The 14,746-nt window shown below is 28.4% G+C and overlaps 1 pseudogene; it reads left to right on the forward strand.

Moving 5' to 3' along the window:
* The first annotated feature begins 252 nt into the window (after positions 1–252).
* On the forward strand, positions 253–11,955 carry LOC109101174 (annotated as a pseudogene).
* The last annotated feature ends 2,791 nt before the right edge of the window (positions 11,956–14,746 follow it).

Below are 14,746 nucleotides of genomic sequence, written 5' to 3' on the forward strand. Positions count from 1 at the left end.
AAAGATGATTTTCCTCAATATTTAGATTTTTTTTTTCGTTTGCTCCCCCTCAGATTTCCAATTTTCAAATAGTTTTATATCTTCAAACAAAATATTCGGTCCCTAACAAACCATACATCAATGGAAAGATTATTTATTCAGCTTTCAGATGATGTATAAATCTCAATTTTTCCATTTATGACTGGTTTTGTGGTTCAGGGTCACATATATGATTTTGAAGGTTTTTCAAAGGAGAATGTGAAATGTTTGAGAATGTTTGAAAATGTGCTCATTGTGACTGATTTTGGTGATGTACTTGTGACTCAGGACTACAGGGTGAACATCTTCCTGCGTCAGAAGTGGAACGACCCTCGTCTGGCCTACAGCGAGTATCCCGACTCCTCTCTGGATCTGGACCCATCCATGCTGGACTCCATCTGGAAACCTGACCTGTTCTTCGCCAACGAGAAGGGAGCCAACTTCCACGACGTCACGACGGAGAACAAGCTCCTGAGGATCTTCAAGGACGGGACTGTTCTGTACAGCATCAGGTATGAAGATGAAGATGATCCTCCATCAATCATGTTTTAGAGTCTCAAATCTGATCATCAGGATCTTTTGAGGAGCGTTTGTTTCCAGAAGCTTTACTTTCACTGTTCCTCAGCAGAGGAATGATCTTCACAAGCCGTCCAGAACATCTCACATCTTCTGAGGGAGCCCTTATTTCTTCATCTCTCATCACTGCCTTATATGTTTGGATTGTTTTTTCATTTAACCTACCTGAGAGTAAAAAGGACCCCAATTACTGGCAGATATGAGGATGCCTGATTATTGAGGTCATTTTATGTCAGTATCTGCTGCACTGTTATAAAGATCTCACTGATTGACATCACAAGCAGCAGAATGTCATCATAGAAATATCAGCATCTGCAGAAAATTCAAATTTTTGTTCAGATGTTTGTTCAGTCTGTGTTTTCTTTATATTCTCACTGTATCTGACTATATGAGCCATAAAAACCTGATGGATCAAATATGGTACAACATATAAAACACATGCAAACTATTTTTTAAACTTCTTTTATATTTTGTAAAGATAAAATAAACTGTTCAATTAAAAAAAATTTTTTTTTTATTATTCTTACTCTCAATATCTATCAGGCTTTTTTTATGGTTAATCTGGAGTAGATTTTCATTATTTTTAATAAACATATATAAAAAATCCATTTTCATCATTTGATCAAACAGGATGAATGTTTTAGAATAACAAGAACTAATTACAGCACAAACTATTTAAATAATGTTTAAAACCAAAATGACTAAAACTAAAATTTAAATGAAAGAAATAAACCAAAAGAAAATAAAATAAAGGCAAAATGAAACCGGAAACAGCAAAAAAAATATTAGCTACTAAAACTACCAAAACAAAAAAAAAAAAAAAAAAACTTCAAATGTTGCCCTGGCAACTGAAATAAAATTAAGTTTAATAAAATATCAAATTTGAAGTTAAACTAAAATTACTAAGACTGAAATAAAAATTAAAGTTAAATAGAAATATTGAAATATAATAAAAGCACTTGATTAAAATGAAAGCTGAAATATAAAATATAAATACATGATTAAAAACTTAAATGAAATAAGAAATTGAACTGAAACAACAGATGTTTAAGTACGAAAAATGAAAAAGCTAAAGTTTTTTTTAAAAAATCTAAAAAAATCAAAAAAAAAGGACAAAAGCATTATAACAATAAAATGACTACACTAAAATTGAAATGAAAGCTGAATTTAAAATATCCTACAAAATTAAAACTAAACAAAATGAGAAATGTTGCCTTTTCAACTAACTGAAAATAAGAAAAAAATCAAAAACAAAAAAACAAAAAAAACAAAAAATAAAAGCTAATAGATTTAATTTTTTTTTTTTTACAAAAGCACAAATAATGACTAAAAATAAAATTAAAATGAAATCAATAAAAGAAAATACTAATATTAGATGAAAAACTTAAACTTAATAAACTTAAACACTTAATTAAATAACTTAAATTTCGCCCCCCCCCCAAATTGTTGCCATGGGCAACTAAAATAAATTGAAGTATAATCAAATAAAACCTTTTAAGTTGAAGAACTAAAATTACTAAAATAAAAATAACAAAATAAAAATAAATTAAGGAAATAAAAAAAAACATAAAAGTGACAGACGTGCAAAAAGCAATATAAAAAAGCAATTAAAATAAAAGCTAAATAGAAATATTAAAAAAGAGATTAAAAACAGCTTAATATTAAAAATAATTATGAAAACTAAAATCGAAATGCAAGCTAAATAGAAACATATAGAAGGAATAAAAATTACAAAAGCACATAAAATTACTGAAATTAAAATTAAAAAGAAAGCTGGAATAAAATATAAATATTGGATGAGAAACTAAAAAAAGAATGAAAACTGAAATAAAAGTTGAAGTAATAAGATTAAAATAAAACAAATGAAAGCTAAATAAAAAATATAAGAAAAAATTTATAAGAATGCACAAAGGCACCAATTAATAAAACTACATTTTAAAACCAAACAAATAAAAAATAAAAGGTAATTCAAAATATTAATAAACACTATAATAGTATACAAAAATAACACTGAGACATTGAAAAAATGGCATTGTTTCATTTATAATCTAACTAGTTTTAGAATAGTTATGAAAAGTTATAGCACAAAATGAATCATAAATCTCTCAGATTGTGCTGTTTATAGGAGACATTGTCTTAAAGATGCTCAAGTCCTGCTGAAGAACATCAGGTCTAGTTCTCAAATGCCACCGAATTAGAACAGAACGCAAAACAGAAATATTTTACTAGTGCTCAAACAATAGAAATCGAAGCTTTTCTATTCACTAGTGATATTTGATTCGAGCGAACACGAGATCTCTGTAGCTCTTACTGTAAATCCAGCTCTGAATTCATGCGTAAGTCATAGTTTGCAGGTGTTTGTCAGATAAACTCAGGTCTGAGGTTACAGTGTCGGAGCACACGCATGTATAACGCAGTGTGTGTTTGTCACGCTGTCTGCAGGTTGACGTTAATATTGTCGTGTCCGATGGATCTGAAGAACTTCCCCGATTGGACGTTCAGGAGCAACCTGCACCATGCAGAAATGGAGAGGATGTGCGTACTGCATTGCAATCCAGCTTCTCATCTTCATTTTGACTCTTTTAATGTTAGTCACACATTTTTTGTTGTGTCGGTTTTATTAATGTCTATATCACATATATTTTTACTTATCATTACCACAATTTTACTTCAGTTATATTTATATATTACCATATTAAACTTTCATTTTAGATAAAGTTTTTGTTGGTTTAATTAGTGCCGATATTGTTTTCATTTTTTTTTGGTGTGCACGATTCATTGTTTTCATGGTGTTAATATTTTTGGTCACCTTTACATTTAATTTTTCTAATATCATTTTACGATATTTACTAATAATTTTTTCTGTTTTCATTATAATTTTAGTTAGTTTTAGTCATTTTGTTGTGCTTTTTTTTATTGTTTTTTTAAACATGCCTTTATAGTTTATTATTTAAAATGCCTTTCAAATAGTTTATATGCATATATTGTTTTATTAATTGAGACAGTTTTTTTAAGATTATTTTTAATTTTATTGTGTATTCTTGTCTTTTTTTTATCATAGTTTCTTATATTTACCATTTTTATTTTAATTTTAGTAAAAATTGTAGTCATTTTATTGTGTATTTTTGTCCGTTTTTTTTTTTAGCATTTTTCAACATCAATAAATATTATTTATTTTTAATTGTATGATATTTATTAATGTTTTGAATTAGTTTTTTTTAGTTTTATGATATTTATATATAGTTTTGGGATGTGATTATTTATGATAGATACGATTAACGAGTTTATTAGTGATAACCTTGGTAATATTTTGATTGTTTTATTTTTAAATTAGTCTAGTGAGGTCGGACTGCAGTTGGTTTGAGTTTAGAGATAGTATATTTATTCAAACTTATCATATTTAATTTTAATTTTTTTTATATTCCAACTTTCATTTTTTATTTTAAAGTTTTAGTCACTTTGTTGTACTTTTTGTCGGTTTTATGTTTTTTTTTTTTTTTTTTTTTAAGAGTCCGTCTAGTTTTATTTTTATATTTTGTATAGGATTTTGTTTGTTTGCTATTTTCTAGTTAAAGTTTTAGTCATATTTATTTTTATCATTTTAATTTTATTTAAATATTTATTACATGTTTAAATTTATTAAAATTATTATTCTAATTTTAATTTGAATTTAAACATTTAGTTGGATTTTGGTTGATGGATAGGTTTTTAGTCCAGTTTAAGTGTTTTTAATATGCTTACTGTACATCATGTTTTTATTTGTCTTCTAGGGTTTTTTAGTTATATTTGGTTATTGTCAGTTTGTAGTAATCTTAGTAGTACTTCACCTATAACTAAACGACATAGTTTAAATGAATGGAATCATAACTGGGGGACACAGTGTGTTTTAAAAATTATGTAGGGATCTAATGAAGTCGATGTTTTCTCGCGCTGTGCAGTCGGCAGTTACACGATGAAGCAAGGCGGCCCGTAATCTAGTCGACGTGGTGGGCTACTGCACCAAACACTACAAAACACGCCCCTCATACTCAACATCAGATAATAAAAAGAGACGAGAAACAGCACCAAAAACTACCAAAAACAACACTACAACACAGGTCCCCTTTTAATAAACAACCTCAATCAATAAATTGTCCCTCTGATTCCAAAAACAACATCACACTTTCTCACTAAATATGTGCATTTTATGGCTTTTTTGCTTTTAATAATCATCCGTATGTTGAAGTTGTTTCATATTTTGCCTTAATCAGCAGAAAAACACACAAACACATGATTCCTGTATGAATCTGAGCTGCATTAATAACAATTCGATCAATTATTTTATGACTAATCCTGACATCAAGTTCAGATTTATGGCCAGAGACAGAATAAAATGCAAACATGAGCCTGATTCTTTCAATTTTCACTCAGAAACTGCTAGTAAATTTCACAATTGATTACAAAGAAACACTGAATTAAACATGAAATTTTACTTCTAAAATGGATTTGAATCATCTTTTTTTTATTAGTTGTATTGAATCTTTTATTTACATTTTTTATAGTTTTGATTTTTTTTTATTTAGTATTTAGTATTAGTATTTCATTATTTTAGTCTCATTGAGATACTATTATAGATTTTGTTAATGTTTTGAATTTGTTGTATTTTTATATTGCCATTTTAATTTTAAAGTTTTAGTATTTTTTTCTTTTGTGTGATTTTTTTATTAGTTTTGTTGTTTTTAAAATGTCTATATTATTTTTACTAACTTTTAATTTTCATTTTAGTTTCAGTTTTTATTACATGAAGTTAAACTAAATGAAAATAAGAAATTTTGCTTTAAACTAGCTGAAAGTCTAAGTTTTTTATATTTCATTTTATTTCAGTTCACATTTATTTTATTATTTAAATATTTTTATTTTAATTTCAGTTTTTTATTGCATGAAGTTAAACTAAATGAAAATGAGAAATTTTGCCTTAAAAACTAGCTGAATTTTTTAAAGTGTTTTATATTTCATTTTATTTCAGTTAAAATTTAATTTCATTTCAAGCAACAATTTTTATATTATTTAAATATTTATATTTTAGTTTAAGTTTTTAAATACATGAAGTTAAAATGAAAATGAGAAATTTTGCCTTAAAAACTAGCTGAAATTTTTTTTTCTTCCCAGTTAACATTTATTTAATTTCAATCAACAATTTTTATATTATTTTATTCTTTTACACATATTTCCTCTCCTTTGCATACTGTAAAAGTTAAATATTCTCAAAAAAATCTTACCATCTCGGATGGCAAACAAAAAAAGGATCTCACATCTTGCATGGCCTGAGGATGATTAATCTTCTGAACTATCCCTTTAGTGAGGTCTCTGTGAAGCTGTGTGTGTGTGTGTTCAGGGAAGTTCACGTGCATCGAGGTGAAGTTCCTGCTGGAGCGTCAGATGGGTTATTATCTGATCCAGATGTACATCCCCAGCCTCCTCATCGTCATCCTCTCCTGGGTCTCCTTCTGGATCCACATGGACGCTCCTCCCGATCACCACCGTCCTCACCATGACCACACAGAGCTCCGGCTCACGAGCCTCGCTGCCCAAGGTCAGAGATCAAAAATCACACAGCACAAACAACACACCACAACCACTCACAGCACAGCACTTCATCACAAGGGCCGGAAACAGGGATGATCAACCATTAATGAATTGTGAAAAAAATTAGGCAGAACAGATTTAGTTATTTTAGTATCACTGATACATTATTATAGATTTGTTAATATTTTAAATTAGATTTTTTTTTTTTTGTGATACTGCATTGTGTGCGAGACCTGATGAATTATCATGAAAAATATTCAGATTTCATTTATTCATTTGTATTAAATTTTTAGTCATTATTGTGTCATTTTTCACTCAGTCATATCACTTGTATGTAATTCACAGATTTCAAACAAAGATTTAATATAATAGCCCTAGGAAAAATATTCAGATTTCATACATTTTTTACTTCACAATTATTTATAATTTAGTAAATATGTCAAATAAATATTTTTTTTTCTCTGCAAACAAAGGGTTAATTCATGTTTTAAGTATCTAATTGTGGAAACTATTATATTATAATATAACAGAATCAATAAGTGAGTGAAGCATAAATCTCTTAATTTTGCAAATTTATTTTTTTAATCTAGTTCAATTTTTATATCAAATCTAATATATAATAAAATTAAAATTAAATTTTAATTCATTATTTTTAATTTCAATCCATACTTTATTAATTTACAAAAGCAAAAATCTGTAAACAATTACAGATTTTTTAATTCATCAAATTAAAATAATTTTTCACAAATATTTATTCATTTTACAATTATTTCTAATAAAAAAACTATTAACAATAAAAAGGAAGTAAATACTGCAATGAAATTGATTTATTTGACATATTTACTAAATTAGAAAAAAATTAACAGTCAAAGAAAAAAATTAACTTGATAAAAAAAATACTGTAAATGCTGAAAACATTCATGCTTCAGTAATTTCTTGATTCTGTAACCTGTTTCTTTATAATAGGACCATAATAGCACAATATCAACAAGTTAATAAGTTAAATAAAAAATAAATCTTATTATTATAAAATAATAATATATAATAATTATCATAAGAATAAAAATACATCATTGTTGTAAATGAGAGACGCAGATGAAGCGTTACGCATGAAAGGGAACATGAATATGAAATGGAAAGAGTCCCGACTGAAAACAACAGAAGCTGAGAACACAATTATCAGGGTTTTTTGTTTCATAACCCATAATGCAAATTACCTTCGGCTCTAATCGCTGCTTTTCTGACTGCAGAGGGTTTCAGTACATCACCAAAATATGACTTTAAACTGATGATATATAGCTTTAGCTGGGTTCACCCTCATACGACGCATGTGTCATTATGTTAATCTAATAATCAGCATTATTTGGAAATCAAAGCGCTCATTACTAGACGGAGAGTAATCCCATAATCCTGCAGGAGCTTCTAATGAAGGCTTTACTCTCTGCATGATCGACTCATTCGGCTAAAATCACAGCAGATATTATAATCAGAAACATAACGATTATCAGCCCTTAACACACATCTAATGTGTGAATGAAAACAACTCATAATTCATGCTTTTAGGACGTTTTGTTTGATACATTGATTAGTAAATAAAGTTGAATCAGCTGAATCAGTGCAATCTGTCCATTTTAGTGAACTGAAACTGATTCAATGATTCATTTGTTTAAAATATTCTCTGAACAACCTTAGTTAGTTACTTTTAATATATTGTGGTCAAAATAAATAACTAAATAAATAAATATGTTGCTTTAATATATGCAATGTTCTAGTTAAATTAAATAAAGATAAATAATATATTTTATATATTAATATATATATATATATATATATATATATATATATATATATATATATATTAAAGAAAATATTTTATTGTAATATAGGCAATTGTACTATTTTTAATATTTCAACTTGTAGTCAAAAATATGTAAATAATTTTTTTTTTTAAACTTGTTACCTGTAATACATTAAATGTTCTATTAAATATATCAGTAATATATAAATTAATTAAATAATTTAAATACATTTATTAAAATTACTTTTACATATAATTTTTATTTTATAAATAGTATTTAATATGATTTTTACTAAAAATATATAAGGTTTAAAAACATGTATTTTACATATAATTTTAATAAATAAAAAGAGTATGTATTTCCTTTAAATGTAATGTATGAAATAATATTATACAATAAAAAGTATAATTTTAAGTTAAAAATTTTATTTTTATATAAAGCTTATATACACCTTTTATTTTATTTAAACTTTCTAAATAAATATTTAATTTAACATTGTTTACACATACTTTTTAGTACCTAAATAAATAAAATAAACAAAAAATATATGAAAAAAAACATTTAATTTATTAAAAAATAAAACATGAAATAAAAATAAAAAAAGAAAAAAAACTTAATTTCAATTGTTTAGGAACAATGGAATACAGTTTAGCAGCTCTTCAGATCAGCAGGTAACAAACAGTGCTGTAGTGTATGTATGTAGGACAGTAATATGTTATAGAGAGTATTTATGGTGAAGCTTTGGCTCATCTGCTGCTGTGCAGGTCTCTTATGTGAAGGCTATAGACGTCTGGATGGCGGTGTGTCTGCTGTTCGTCTTCGCCGCTCTGCTGGAATACGCCGGAGTTAACTTCGTCTCCAGACAGCAGAAGGAGTTTCTGCGGCTGAAACGAAGACAAAGACGAAATCAGAAGGTCAGGAAACACTGACAGATGCATTTATGATCGGGGCTTCACAGGGTTCAGCCGGAGAACGAATCACATCCCACAGAAACAACTCAGACCTCGCCAAGCTAAAAACCCATCACGCTCCATCATCGACGAGCAGAAATTAACACCAGAGTCAATTACTGATCACTCAATCAGCAGCTTAATAACCCTCAACATCTCAGACACTAGCTTTTAGTCTGTTGGTTTACTGGGAACTGCCACTCATCATTTACTCACAAACATGTGAGAAGACTGCTCATATTTTTAGGCTGAATGAATCTCCAGTGGGAACAAAAATAATGTTACAGGGAATAAAATCATACATAAAGGAAAATCTGTCATCATTTACTCAGCCACATGTTGATCCAAACTTTATTTCTTCAATGGGAACAAACAACAGAGATATTAATCAAAATGTGAAAAAAAAAAACTAAAATTTTCACATTTTCTTGAAATATATTTAGAAATAAAATTAAAAAACAATAATATATTTTAAAATAACATAAAAAGTGGATTTTTTTATTTATTTGATAAATGTTTTCATAAAATAAAAAATATCAAATTTAGTGTAATTTAAATTTATTTTAAAATATATTTATATAAACACATATACATTTATAAAATGAAAAATTAATTATAATTAAATTTTTATTTATGAAATTTTGATTAACATCTTTATTTGTGTTCCAGAGAAGAAATAAAGTTTGGTTCAACATGTGGATGAGTAAATCATGACAGATTTTTAATTATTTCTTTTCCCCCCAAAAAATAATTTTCAGTTTTGATTTTATTAATATAGTATAAAAATCACCATCCACTTTCATTGTTATTTAAATGTATTTATTTTAAAATACATTTTTGTTTTATTTCCAAATACATTTAGAAATAAAATAAAAATATATAGATATATTTTAAAACAAATTCCCAGTGAAAGGGAAAATATATATAAATATATTTTAATTTAAATACATATAACTGACAATGAAAATGGATGGTGATTTTTACCATCAACCTCTAAACAACAACAACAAAAAAACTATAAAATTACAATGAAAAACATTATAAAAACAATAAAATTATTCAATGTGATAATTTACAGTTTTACAGTGTAGTTAGTACATGTTTGCAAATGCAATAATGTTATTAAATGCAACCATATTGTATTCAAATCGAACTTAAATATCAAATAAATATGACACTAAAGAAAGACAATAATAATCCTTTAACAAGCTACAAAACAGAAAGGTCTCGCAGGGTTATCGCTCCATTAATTTTAGACAAACACATTTGCACCTGAAGCTTCGAAAGCCTGGACACCTGAGACAGAGATGAAGACGAGCTGCAGGCCGATGAAACGCAGCGCTAATCGAGTGAAGATCCATCTGCCCTGCGGAGAAAGAGGCATCTATAAACATTACGAAATGATTTCCTCACACCTTCAGCTTACTCTGAGCTGCATTAGCTGGCGTGGGAAGTTTGTGTCAAATGTAACAATTAAAATGTTACTTTGTGAAACAGACTGTTCTAAATGGTTGCTATAGCCACGTAATATTAATGCTACAAAGCTGTGTTCATTTTGGAAGCAAATTGTGATTTAGTTGCAGTCACAGTCTTTTCGTTTTTAGTCGTATTTTAGTCATCTGAATTGTTTTAGTTGTAATCTAGTTTTAGTCGACTAAATATCATACAATTTTAGTTGACTAAATCTACAGTAGATTTAAATCTAAATGGTTTGGTTAAATTGTAATGCATTATTATTTATCTTAGTACATCAGGTTAAGCTAAAGCTTATATTAAAGCTCTGTATGTTGTCCTTTTTTCTCGAAATGCTGATGGCACAATATGTAGCTCAGTGTGCATCGTCGTATATGCTAAGCTTGTAATGTTTTATCATGCGCACATGAAAGTCTGTATTTTTTAATTTATACAAAGTCCTTGAGGCTATGCAATAGCCTTCTAAGAATATCGCTGCTGGCCTACTTCTAATAAAATGAAGAGCAAAATACACAAATAATATTTAATTCTGATTAAATTAAGCAGTAATTGATGCCATAAAATCATGAGTATGTTTTGATTTAAAGGTCAGAAGCTTAGATGAACAAAAAAAAAAAAATCACAAACATGACACTTAAATTAAATAATTTTATATATATATATATATACCGATTTATCAATTAATGTATAATATGCAATATTTTTGAAACAAATTATGAGCTCTAAAAGATTTTCTAAATTTTTGCAGCTCTTTTGCTTTAGAATATTTACAAATGTTAATCATAAAATATAAAAAAATATATAAAACATATTGTTAATCATAAAAAATGTAATCATAAAATAAAATGTCAATGTTACCACTGCATCTTTTTGAAAAGAAAAAAATAAATAAAAATGCAGTGATTGATATATAGTTTATTTAGTTATTTTCAAATCTTCAATGTACTGTCAGTCATTATAAAATAACTTTATTATTGTTTATTTAATTCTAACAAATAAGTTCTTGTTAAAAACTAACCAAAATTAAAAATAACGGTTATCGGCCAAAATGAGTCGAAAATTATTGCCATATCGGATATCGGCAAAAATCCAATATCGTGCATCCCTAATAAAAACTAAATTGGGGCAAAGGTCTGGAAATGCAAATATTTTTCCATACTCTGCTTTCTTATTTTCCATACTTTTCCTGTTTGAAGCTGTGTGTCTGTGTTTCTGAACGCACAGGAGGAGGAATTACAGGACGGCCGTCTGCATTTCTCCGGATATAACACCGCGTCCTGCGGGAACGTGAAGGACGGGACGACGGTCAAAAACACGCAGACGAACGCCAATCCGCCGCCGGCCGTCCCGAAGGACACAGACGTGAACCGCAAGAAGTTTGTGGACCGAGCCAAGAGGATCGACACCGTGTCACGCGCCGCCTTTCCTCTGGCCTTCCTCATCTTCAACGTCTTCTACTGGATCACCTACAAGATCATCAGACACGAGAGCGCCGGCAAAACCTGACGCAGACACAAACACTGCTCCACAGCATCGGATCCGCTTTCTACAGACGCTTTCCTACGAAAGACCGCTGTTTTTAATACGACTGCCTTTGGGATGGTTTTTTATGGATGGAGTCGTCACTCTTCTCCTCTTTCTAATCACATGTTTTCTGTCCAGGTTATATCTCACCCACAAATCAATGGAAATATTACATATTATTAAAATGCTATATTAAAAGACGGTAAATATAATGTAATAAAATGTTCTATAATTAAATTAAAAATTATATTTGAATAATTCAAATTAAATTTTAACAATACTTTCAAAATATCATATAATTTTTTTCCCATATATACATATATATATATATATATATATATAATATATATAATATATATAATATACACACACACACACACAAATTTTAGTTTATTATTTTTTAATATTTATATATAATGTAATGTTTACATAATATTAAAAGTGTGTGTAAATTTATTTATATATATATATATATATATATATATATATATTATATATATATATATATAAATAATTTCAAATGTAATATATAAATATAATATTATAATTTATTAACAGAATTTACAAACATTACATAAATGTAACACTACATATAAAAACATTGTATATTGAAGCAAATTAAAATGTACTTTTATTTATTAGATCTTTGGACTCCATCTAAAATCATGAATTGATTGCTTTGTTCTACTTTTCTGAGTTGCTTTGGATAAAAGCAGCTGCTAAATGCATATATTTAAACGTAATGTGAAATCAAATAGAAATAAACTATGAATCAGTTTTAAACCATTATATAGTAATATGTGACAACTGAGAAAAACAAAGTGATTTAAAAACTAGAGAATTTAAAGTAAAAAAAAAAGAAAACATATACTAAATATATATATATATATATATATATATATATATATATATATATATATATATATATATATATATCTAAATTGTTTATTTTGGGTTGTGCTTCATCTAAAATATAAGCATTTTATTATATTATATTTACCGATTTGGAGCTTTTCACCGCTACCCATAATTTAAAGGAATTGTTGAAAACATTTTTTCCTCAGCTGTCGTCTCAGTTGGTTTGGATTATTAATAACACAGAATACTGAAGATCACAGATGAAAAGTGTCTTTGGTTTTGTCTCATTACAGTACAGTATGTGATGTAGATGTGTCTGGTTTCTCCACGACTGTGACGCATAATCAGTTGTTTGGAGATGTGTTGAGTATTAAACTATTAAACGCTGCGTATGCTGAACATTTTCATATTTCAGGTCCAGTGAGACAATTATTGGGGATCAAACGGTCGTGATTAGATAATGATGATGTTGCAAAACCAGTCCTGTCCTAAACTGTGATGTCTTGCGGATGTCAATTCCACTGAAGTGAATGGGTGCCGTCAGAATGAGAGTCCAAACAGCTGATAAAAACATCACAATAATCCACAAGTAATCCACAGCACTCCAGTCCATCAGTTAACATCTGGAGAAGACAAAAGCTGAAACACATCCAGCATTAAGATATTAACCCCAACCCTAACTTCAAACTGTTGCTTTTTCACTGGAGGAAGTGTTATTATGGACTTGTATTATAGTTAAAAACATCTTAATGCTGGATGTGTTTCACCTTTTGTCTTCTCCAGACATTAACTGATGGACTGGAGTGCTGTGGATTACTTGTGATGTTTTTATCAGCTGTTTGGACTCTCATTCTGACGGCACCCATTCACTGCAGAGCATCCATTGATGAGACACTGATGCAATGAAATATTTCAAGAAAACAGTAATAAAAACATGTCATCACACTCACCATTGCAGCTGATCTCAGACAGTGATGAAGCTCCAGACGGATGGTGCTGATGCTGGTTTCCATGGTAACCGTGGCAGCGGCGAGGACACTTGAGCTGGATGATGGTCAGAGATGCTTCTGTTTGCTCAGCTCTGTCTGAAACACATGAGGACGGTTATGAATCGTGCGTGATTATCTGGACAGAAACACCGACATTAAATACAGAAAATGATGCAATCAACTCCGAACAAACCGAAATCATTAATCTTGGTCAAAAGTGACGTGCGTTTTTCTTTTGCCTCATCGTTTATTTATATATGTACAAAACTAGAAAACCAAATACATTCAATATTTGTGATTCACTGCCAGTTTCTGCCCTCTCCAAAGAGAGAATCGGAGTATTGTGTGTGAAACAGCTGTATTTCAATCAAAGGCTTTCATTCTTCTAAAGACGCCTCCGCGGGGAGAAGCTGCTGTCGTTCCTCAGGAAAGTGTTTTCAGACGCACAGTGATCTTCACGTCAAACGCTGATTGATCTGCAGACTGAAACACAAGAGCATCAGACACACTGACATCGTAATACTCAGATGTGCTGCTGATTTCCCTCCAAAACGATGTCACTTCCTGGAGATGATGCTTTAACCAACTGGCTTTTATTTAGAATTTGGATGTAAAGTGATATTAGAACACGGGAACAAATAATATATAAATTAATTAAAAAAAAAATAATAATAATAATAATAATAAATATAATAATAACATATTTATATTTCAAATAAAATATGTACTATTTGCATGGTATTTTCCTATATATATATATATATTATATATATATATATATATATATACACAAACAGGAAATATCATGCAAATAGTAAATATCTTATTTTAAATATAAATATATATACATATTTATAATATATATAAATAATGTTCTTGTAAAACACATACTGCAATATTTTCGTTTTATTTACATCAATAAAATTGCTTTTACAGTATCTACAGATACATATATATATATACTGTAGATAGAAATAAAATAATTCTTCAAAGG

Source organism: Cyprinus carpio, chromosome B9 (assembly GCF_018340385.1).
Source record: "Cyprinus carpio isolate SPL01 chromosome B9, ASM1834038v1, whole genome shotgun sequence".
Lineage (NCBI taxonomy): Eukaryota > Metazoa > Chordata > Actinopteri > Cypriniformes > Cyprinidae > Cyprinus > Cyprinus carpio.